Genomic DNA, 9,024 nt, shown 5'->3' on the forward strand with positions numbered 1-9,024 from the left:
TCAATAAAGCTGGGTGGGGGTGGGGGAAGTTCCAGGGAGGGACAGGCATAAATTCCACTTATCAGTACTATCTGAGACCTACAATGTAGGGCAAAGAGCAAAGATGGTCCCTGGGCCAAACTATTGTTTGCACCAAGTGGGAAGAGCTCACTTGTTACTGCATTCTCTTTGCTCTGCAAATAGGATTTCACTAGAGGCAATTGTCTCAGTACTTCTTTAGCCACCTGTCCTTCCTCAACTCTTTTCTTTAGCCAAGAGAACACCAGCCCACCAGGAAAACCACAGCACTGGGCTCACAGACTGGTACCTTCACCTGATATCATTCTTCTTCATTTGGATTTTGTTGTGGTTGTTCATTTTCCCTAATTTAAGAATATGCACATTTTTCTGTTAATTATCTAATTCCTTCTAACTCTGAGAAAATATATTTTCCCCCTTCTCATAGTTACCTAGTCACAAGGCTGAGCCTTCTAAAGACTGATAAAGAACAGAAAAAGAGGAGCATATGCATGTTTACACAGTGTAATGGGCGCCTAAGCGCTGTAAGAGATCGACCCTCTCTATCCCAGGCCGCCCCACCCTGCCAAGCTTTCAGAGGCAGGGCTGTGGATAGGGCTTAGGTTCTCATCCCTTCCTGCCTGAGTTCATTACAAGTCATTCAGATAACTACGATGTATAGTACACACCATGGAATGCAAAAATGTTTCTATGTGTGTATTTGAACAAATAAATTCTTATTTTATGAGCACTCAACTATAAACTAGGGACACTGAGGGATGCAAATGTTATTCAGATACAAATCCTGCCAATAAGGAACTTCATTTCTGTCTGGTAGAAAAAACAGTATAGGAACCAAAGTCAGAAGTGATATACGTAAGTGTGCCATGAGAAGTACACAGATGAGGCACTGTGGCAGTTCTGAGGTCCCAGATTGTATATTATACTTATGACTAGTTAATACTAACCAATAAAAACATAATAAGAACTACTTAAGTTTGATGCATTAAGCTTTCACACAGAAAATGTCTACTTTACATCAGTCATCTTCAGAATCGATGCTGCTTGCAGCCACACACTTGGTAGTCTCACACTTGACAGATATGATAGAGCATCATTCCTTTTGTTTCAGACATATCTAGTTTACTGAGGAATGGAAAATGCCCCTGCATCATTCTAAGTAACATTTTCTCCATACAACTAACATACAAAAACCAAAACAAGCATCAAAACAGTGCCTGCCTACAATGGCAACGGCCATGCGTTCAAAGCCAAGGAGTGATGCTGGGATGAGGATCCTGGATTCCAGCCAGCAGAAGAGGTCACAAAAGACAACTCTTACATGGTTAGAATAGTGAGACAAGAACTCAAACCCAGAATCGCATTCAAACATGATGTACATGCACATCATACTGAGTACATGCCAGGCACTGTTCTAAGCTCTGTTCAGACAGTAGATTAATTTATACTAATATATTAGTGTATGCCAAGTATACTTTAACAACAACCAAAAAAATTAAAGAGAGAGAGATTACATAAGTTTAATTAATATCATCAGAAAGATTACAGGAGATCTTGTACAGACTAAGATCCTAAAACGAGAATAGTTTGCTAAGAAAATGGAGTAATGAGAGAATAAGCAATATAAGACACATTTCATAAGAAGGCAATCTAAGAAGTTGAATATGCCTCTATCAGGCATTTTAGAAAGAGAAAAGAGAATTCTAGGAAGTATATACAAAAATAATTTTTTTTAATGATCAAGATTAATTAATTCAATTCTTACAAGACGCTGTCAGGTTGGTGGTTTATGATTGGGGAAACTGAGTCAGAGTGTTTTGTTTTGGTTTTAAAGGTAACCTGCCTAAAGTCCCACGGCATGTAAGGGGCAGAGCCAGGATTTGAACCCAGGCTATCTCTGCTCCTAGCCACTCTGCCATGCAGTTTGAATTTAGAGCCAATAGCCATCCCTTTCCCCCGCAATTGTCATTTTTCATGCTGGCTGACGCCATTTTCTTGCTTTCCACATGTGATCAAATTCTGCTGATTACCCTGAGAACAAACTAGCTCATGAGCCGAGCTCTCCTGGGCATCGGCATGCTGCAGCTTTGGCCTTTCAGAATATAACTAAACTCCACGGTAAACCCACAGCCACCATGTCCTTCCTGGGGGCAAGTCTACATAGTAAGATCATCGGTATGGAGAAATATAACACAGAGATTAGCTGGGAGAGTATAACAAACAACACAAACATGAGGCCATTGAATTTTCTGTTAATAATAAGTTGCAGTGCCCCACGGAGTTTTCTGTGTCACCAAATCCTCCCGGTCGCCGTTATACAAAGGCAACTTTGTCTTAAGAAGGCTACTGGGAAGATGGGCCTAATCTTGGCAAGGGCTTGGTGTCCCAAGAACCATGTTATTATTTCAAAGACTAAATGACAACAAACAAAAAGAAATATGATTTAAGCCATCTTTTCCAAAGGCACAGTGCTAGCACGGACACGGATCCTCACTTTCAGAGACATGAACATTGCACCTGAGCTCGAAAGGCCCAGATGTACATTTTCAGAATGGCAATCAAACGGATCTCAGAGAACGAACACCTGAAAAAAAAATCGTCATTTCAGTAAATAGTTCTTTATGTATTTTTGGCACGGTGTGAAATGTTTTACAGGAATGACCGTGCTGGATCTCAGTGCTCTGAAAGCTGAATGCTTTTTGTTATAATTTTTACAGGTTGGCATTTCCTTGGTCAGGTAGAGGCGTCCTGTTCCTGTTTCACCTGCACAATGCCCCGCATTCATTGTACACCCACCCGCTGCCCGTTGGTACATATAGTTAACTCTTGCTCACCCAAGCATGGATTATCATGGGATCAGCTGGTCTTTCTCCCCAGATGGTGGGAACTTCCATCTTCGCAATATTGACTATTAGCCAAAGCCAAGCACAAACAGGAGGCTACAACTGTCAGCAACTCCCCTTTCTCCAATGTACACCCACCAGGCACTGACTGTGGTGCTTGGCACTGGGCTGCCACGTTCTTAAGAACCACAAACAGACACTATTCCCAGAGACAAATACCATGATTTGAAGAGAGCAGAGATTGTTTCCTTGATTAATATGAATGGCTACAGTTTACAAAATAAAGTATATATTTTGCACTACCAGGAGTCTCCTGAGACCAAAGGATTGGTATTTTCCCCAAATCACAAAGAGTTCTCAGGATTACATTAGCACTTCTCCAGATGTCATCTCTCTTACATGGCCTTCAGCAAGGTGGGGGATTGTACTTTTGATTTCTAAAATGACTCTCTCAAAAACGGATAGGGTTTACCCAAAGGGCAACTATAAACTGTGGCTAATGATTTCTATTAAAGTATCAATTTACTAATGGTTTGTATTTTACAGACATATAAACTGTATACATCTAAGCACATTTCACAAATCATTTTGCATGAACTAAATTCATATAATGACAAAAACTGAATATTCACAACAAAAAGAATGCTCACAATATATACATAAGTTATAAAAACTAAGCTGTGGGTTTGGTTTGGTTTTCCAGTTGTCCTTAAATCACTGCAGAAAGTAGAGGACAGACACAGTGGGAGTGAGGTTGGTAGGCTTGAGCCTTCTGTAATCAGTTTACTTTTGGTTGTACGAAGAGATGATATCTTTAACTCATTCAAATTACTTATCTATTGCACTGCCCTAGGAGCATGTGGACTACAGAAAGTGGGGAAATGAGCCTCAAGTCCCTACAGTTGACAGTTCACCTTCAATTTCAGAGGACACTGGTCATCTCCATGCCAGCTTTCTGGTAAACTCTGCAGTACCAACAGTGTTTGCAAATCACCTGTTTCTTGGCTATTTATTCCTCCAGACATTCTCTCCCCTTCTACTTTCACTGGAAAATTTCTCCTTCACCTCCTTTTCAGGGCAAAATATAAGAGGTTCTGAAAAGATGGGGTTCACTGACTTCGAAGGGAGGTATCCCCCCTCTGTCAGCTCTCCCTCATACAGATGCTGACAGACTAGAAGGGGAAGCAACTCTGACAGAAGTGGAAACACTCAGAAATCAAGGCCAGGTGATCTCAGGGGTGTTTGACTGACAAGACAATTCAGGACCACACACAAGAAGTGGCAGGGTGCCATGGCCCCCTAAATCCCTCCAGCATGAGACATTTCCAACAGATGGAGGTGGCAACTGAACAATGAATTTTTGTTATTTCTATGGTAGTTCTCTGGAGATTCTAAAGGCCCCCTATCTCGTAAACCTGCACTGCCATTATTGAAAACCTTTTTCCGGCTGTTCTTTGAAGCAAGTACTCTGAGCAGGTGGTTGACTAATACACACCCCTTAAGATATTAAACCAGAAAATCAACATCATCATAAGACACTGAGACTGCTCCCAAGAGGAAAAATATATCTCTTAATCAGGCCAACAGCTGTAACGTTCCAATAGAACCTTTAACTTGGCATCATTCTGACAACCATTTTTTAAGCTGCATTATACCTTCACTTCAACGTCACAAATGTTTGGCCCCCAATGCTAGAGTCATGAAAAAAATGTATTGTTTCTCTAAGTCTTAGGAATCCCGAATTAAAGCCCTCTTCAGAGTCAGTTCCCCCCCCCCGCCCCCCCCAGGATTAGGATTTCTCTGGGGAGATCTAATCCCAGCTTCACTTGAACTTGGGGTCTGTCTGGCGAGGCGCTCTCATTTCCCCCACCAGCACCCCAGTCTCTATTCCCCTGCTGGTCCTGAAAACTCAGACGTGACTTGAAATGTGTGAAATGTGTCGCTCAGAAGGGTGGAAACCTGTCTGAAATAGTCAAATACTTTCCTGTGGCTCCACCACTGGGAACGTGACTTACTTTTAATCTTCAGATCAAGAATAAAATTTGGAAAGCAAACTCATTTTGTAAAAGAATTCCATCTACTTTAACCTTCTAATCTTTGTTTCAATGACCCAGTAATTAAGTCAAAGAGGCCCTCCATCAGGGAGTATATCAGAACAGGGGAAGGGTTAGGTGGAGAAGAAAGGATACAAAACCCCAAACTTCTTTCTTTCCCCTCCTCCTGATTTCCCGTTCAGAGCAGGTTGGCTTTGTTCCCTGCCAAGACTCCAGCTCATCCATTTGGCAAAGATGATTATTTAAATTAATAGCGACACAATTTCCCGCAACGTGTTCTGTCATTGCCGAGGTGGGGTACTTTGGTTTGTCTAGGGGTTGTGCTTTATGCCACTGACAACACCTCGCTTTTAAGAATTGGCACCTGAAATTCTCAAATGCTCTTGGTCTAGCTGTAACTGTGCTTAAATCTGCGGCCACCTCTTCATGTCTGTGTTGTCAACCCTTTGCTATCCCTCCTCTGAAAATTGCATGTGATCCAGCATTAAAACTTTTAAAGAATACATTTCTAACCTACATTCCTGCTAAAGAAAATGGAGTGAGTCATTCAAATGCCACTAAGAAGAAAAAAACAATTATTTGATTTTTCCCTTCAAAGCAGTATGGCCTATAAGAAGTCCCTTGAGGACACAATCTTTCTATCACTTTGATAAGCCTCAAGATAGAAGCCATACCCCTACATGCCTTGAGACAGTAACCAAGAGTAACTGAACCTTTACTTAATTAAAAAAAAAAAGGAATAATTTATTTGAAAAATTCCATTTCATTTATTGTAACTGATTTCTTAAATATCTGGTGACTGGTGATTGGCCAGCTGTCATAATTCATCAGTCCCACACTTTTCTATTGAATTTTTAACTTTAAACAACTATTAGTAAGCCTCCAGCCAGTGTTACCTTTGGAGGTAAATTACTACTCGAAGACACCCCCCCCCCTCCCGCCTTCCTTAACATTTAAATGAGATGGCTGCCTGGTTTCCTCAATCTCGCTTTAATAATCTGAGTCTAAAAAGTCACCTGTGCCGCGGGATGGCCCCAGCATGTGTTTTCAAGGGTGACAAGGGTCTGTTGTTTTGTATGGAAAAGGTTCCATCACCACAGGAAACATGAAGCTGATGACTGTGTATGATTTTTCTGCTTTTCCAGAAGCTGACGCTTTAAAAATCTTTTTATAAACCATTTCTCTCCCACTACATACACGAGAGTCACAAGGAAGGTTTCGGAATGAGGGATGTAAGGGCCAAAGAGAGAAGAAAAAGAAAAAAAAATTTTTTTTTTTTCAAAATAGGGACCCAAATGTAAGATGAAGCAACAGTAGTTGGAAGGATTACCAAAAACCGCCTTACCTTTGTTATGTATTTGGAGTCGCCCCACTTCAGAAATTAACACCATTCATTCACAGCCCGGTAGCAATTGACAAGGCTAGCAAGTCACCTACAACATCTTCCCGGCCTCGCTCTTTTTAATGTAAAACCACAACAAGGAGTGTCCAGCTACTCCCCACCGCGCCGCTTAAAGCAACAGGTCGTTTTAGGCTCAACTCCCAGGCCCTGGGAGTTCCAGTTTGTCAGAATGTTTTGACTTTGGAAACCTGCAGAGAGAAGCTCTCAGTGAGGACAAGTCCCCGAGCCGGGCTTCTCGCTGTCCCAGGCTGCACCCTCCGCAGAGAGAAGCAGGAGCGAGAACCAGAAGGCAGCCCTCGGGGGCTCCGCTCCTGGCAGGAGCGAGACTGGGAAGCGCGGCGATCCTCCTGGCGGGACGGCGCCCGGTGCGCACCCCGGGGAGACGCGGCCCGGGAGCCCAGTGGCGTGCGGCGCAGCGCCCGGGAGCGCTCAGCGCCTGCTCCCCGAGCCCTTCCCGGTCCCCTCCTTCCTCCTCCCGCTGCCCTCCCCCGCCGGGGCCGTTCGTCTCACAGTAGCAAGGTTGTCTCTCGTCTACTCCCTTCCCTTAAACTCACCAAACCAGATTTTTACTCTCAACACCGAGAACTTCCCGTAAATCTGCACTGAAATTTTATCCTGCTCGCTGAGCCTCCGCTGGCTGAAGGCCAGTGCAACATTCCTGTTGTTTTCGGAGCCGAGATACCTTTGCTGAAGGTTAACAAATAAGTCTGCCGGGATGGGAGAGATCGGGGGGCCTCGCTGCGGGCCGCCCGCCCCGCTCAGACGCCCAGACGTGAGCCCAGAAGTGACACCTGCTCCACCTGAGAACAGCGATCCGAAACCGACGCCCGGCCCCCGCCGGGCTGACCCGAGAAACCAGGCAGAACCACGTCTGCGGAATAAGGAACCTGCAGCTGAACCACGAGCCGATCGGCACCACCCACCCCCATGTCGGCCCCGGGTAAAGACGGCGTTCGACCAGGTAGGATCAGAGCGAGCACCGCGGCGGGCCAGACGGAAGGGGGACCCCCCGGGGCGTCCTTACCTGCAGGCGAGCGCCGCCGGGACCAGCGCAGGAAGGAGCGTCGCGCGGACCGAGGCCCGACCTTCGCCGGGGGCCTTCGCAGCAGGGCCTGGGGCCTGGGTGCCGCTCGCTCCCAAGTGGCTTAACTGAGCGCGCTGTGCCCTAAAGTTACAGCTGGTTTCTAGAAAGGGAACCAGAAGACGCTGGATTGTAGAAACAGCAGCCAAGGCCTCCCGTCACCTTTCCTGATCTCGGAGGAGTTGGTCTGACTCCCACCCCCATCCTCATCCCAAAGAAGCCGGCAATCTGCGCCCCACCCCTCCGCGTTACCTGTTTACACAAGAGTTCGGGAGCCTCGCGCATTTCAATGGAGCGCTAAGCTTGTTTACAGGCGCGTAATCGGCCAACAGGAATCGAATTCGGTGACTAAACAAACTAGAAGAGGAAGCAGGAACCACCAGGAACCTAAAACGGAGTTGTGATTTCTGGTTGCAATGTCATGCAACTGAGAAAAAAAAAAGAGAGCGAAAGAGAGAGAGAGAGAGAGAGAGAGAGAGAGAGAGAGAGAGAGAGAGAGAGAGAGGAGAGAAAAGTGCTGTTTCTCTTTGGGCTACTTTACTGAAGAACTAGTTCAAAAAATGTTTTTTGATGATTAAATGAATCAATACATACAAAGAGCTTGGAACAAGTGCCTGCCACTTAGCATTAGCTGGCTTTATTATTATTAATCATTATTATTATTTGTACTATGGCTTTTTTTTTTTTTTCTGAAGGGGAGAGGGAGTGATCAGAGTTAGGTAAGGCCATGAGCAATTTTTTTAAAACATCTCCCAGGGTCAGTTTCTGGAAGATTCCAATGATGAAGTGTATTTTGTTTTTTCTTGTGTGTGTGTGTGTGTGTGTGTGTGTGTTTCCCCCAAGTTTACTTTGGGAAGAAAGTTCATGTAAAGGAGTGCCCGACTGATTTTCATCTCACTGAAAAGTTGCAAGATTGACAAGATACGTGGAGATAATCGGCCTGTGCATTCCAAGAAGCTCACTAATGGAGGGGAAACTCTGGACCCAGCAATCAACCCTCCATGTGTGCTTCATTCCAATATGGATTTAGGCATTTGATTTGCTCTCTGGCCCTGGGAGGGTTCCTTATCCTATTCAGTTAGAAACTGATGCTAGCGGTGTGAAATAGGGGTGTGAAAACTAGTATGAAATAGGGGGAAATAATTTTTAAACCTCTCATGAATATTAAAAAGTGATTATTGGAGCCCTGACCGGTTTGGCTACGTGGATAGAGCGTCAGCCTGCGGACTGAAGGGTCCCAGGTTCAATTCCGGTCAAGGGCATGTACCTTGGTTGCGGGCACATCCCCAGTGGGGGGCATGCAGGAGGCAGCTGATCGATGTTTCTAACTCTCTATCCCCCTCTCCCTTCCTCTCTGTAAAAAATCAATAAAATATATATATTTTTAAAAAGTGATTATTGGAGGCTAAAATGTGCCTACATTTTAGTGCCTACAGAACACCCTTTTCCCTCCACTTAGCTTCACTTTTAAAGAAGAAATCCCTTTACATCAATGAGGCCCTTTGTACTTTACCAAGCACTTCACCCACCTCATCTGATCTGATCTCACAAATCAGTCCTAAGAGCTACTTTATACCCCTTTTGTAGGTTAAGACACTAAGGTCAATTAGTTCTAAGTTTCATTTC

At 44.4% G+C, this 9,024-nt stretch overlaps 1 protein-coding gene across 8 annotated transcripts in view; it reads right to left on the reverse strand.

Annotated features, from left to right (window-relative positions):
• The window catches only part of RBM47 (RNA binding motif protein 47), a 155,576-nt gene extending 147,774 nt beyond the window's left edge, over positions 1-7,802 (reverse strand). For 3 of the 8 annotated variants that reach the window (XM_036332050.1, XM_036332110.1, XM_036332018.1), the window contains exon 1: positions 7,342-7,797. The gene's annotated coding sequence lies outside the window, so the exon portion shown is untranslated. Of the gene's footprint in view, positions 1-6,260; positions 6,461-7,341 lie in introns of those variants that run through there. The other 5 variants (XM_036332061.1, XM_036332026.1, XM_036332033.1 and 2 more) reach the window with 4 other exon arrangements.
• Positions 7,803-9,024: the final 1,222 nt, after the last annotated feature.

The sequence above is a fragment of the Myotis myotis genome, unplaced genomic scaffold (genome assembly GCF_014108235.1).
Source record: "Myotis myotis isolate mMyoMyo1 unplaced genomic scaffold, mMyoMyo1.p scaffold_m19_p_1, whole genome shotgun sequence".
Lineage (NCBI taxonomy): Eukaryota > Metazoa > Chordata > Mammalia > Chiroptera > Vespertilionidae > Myotis > Myotis myotis.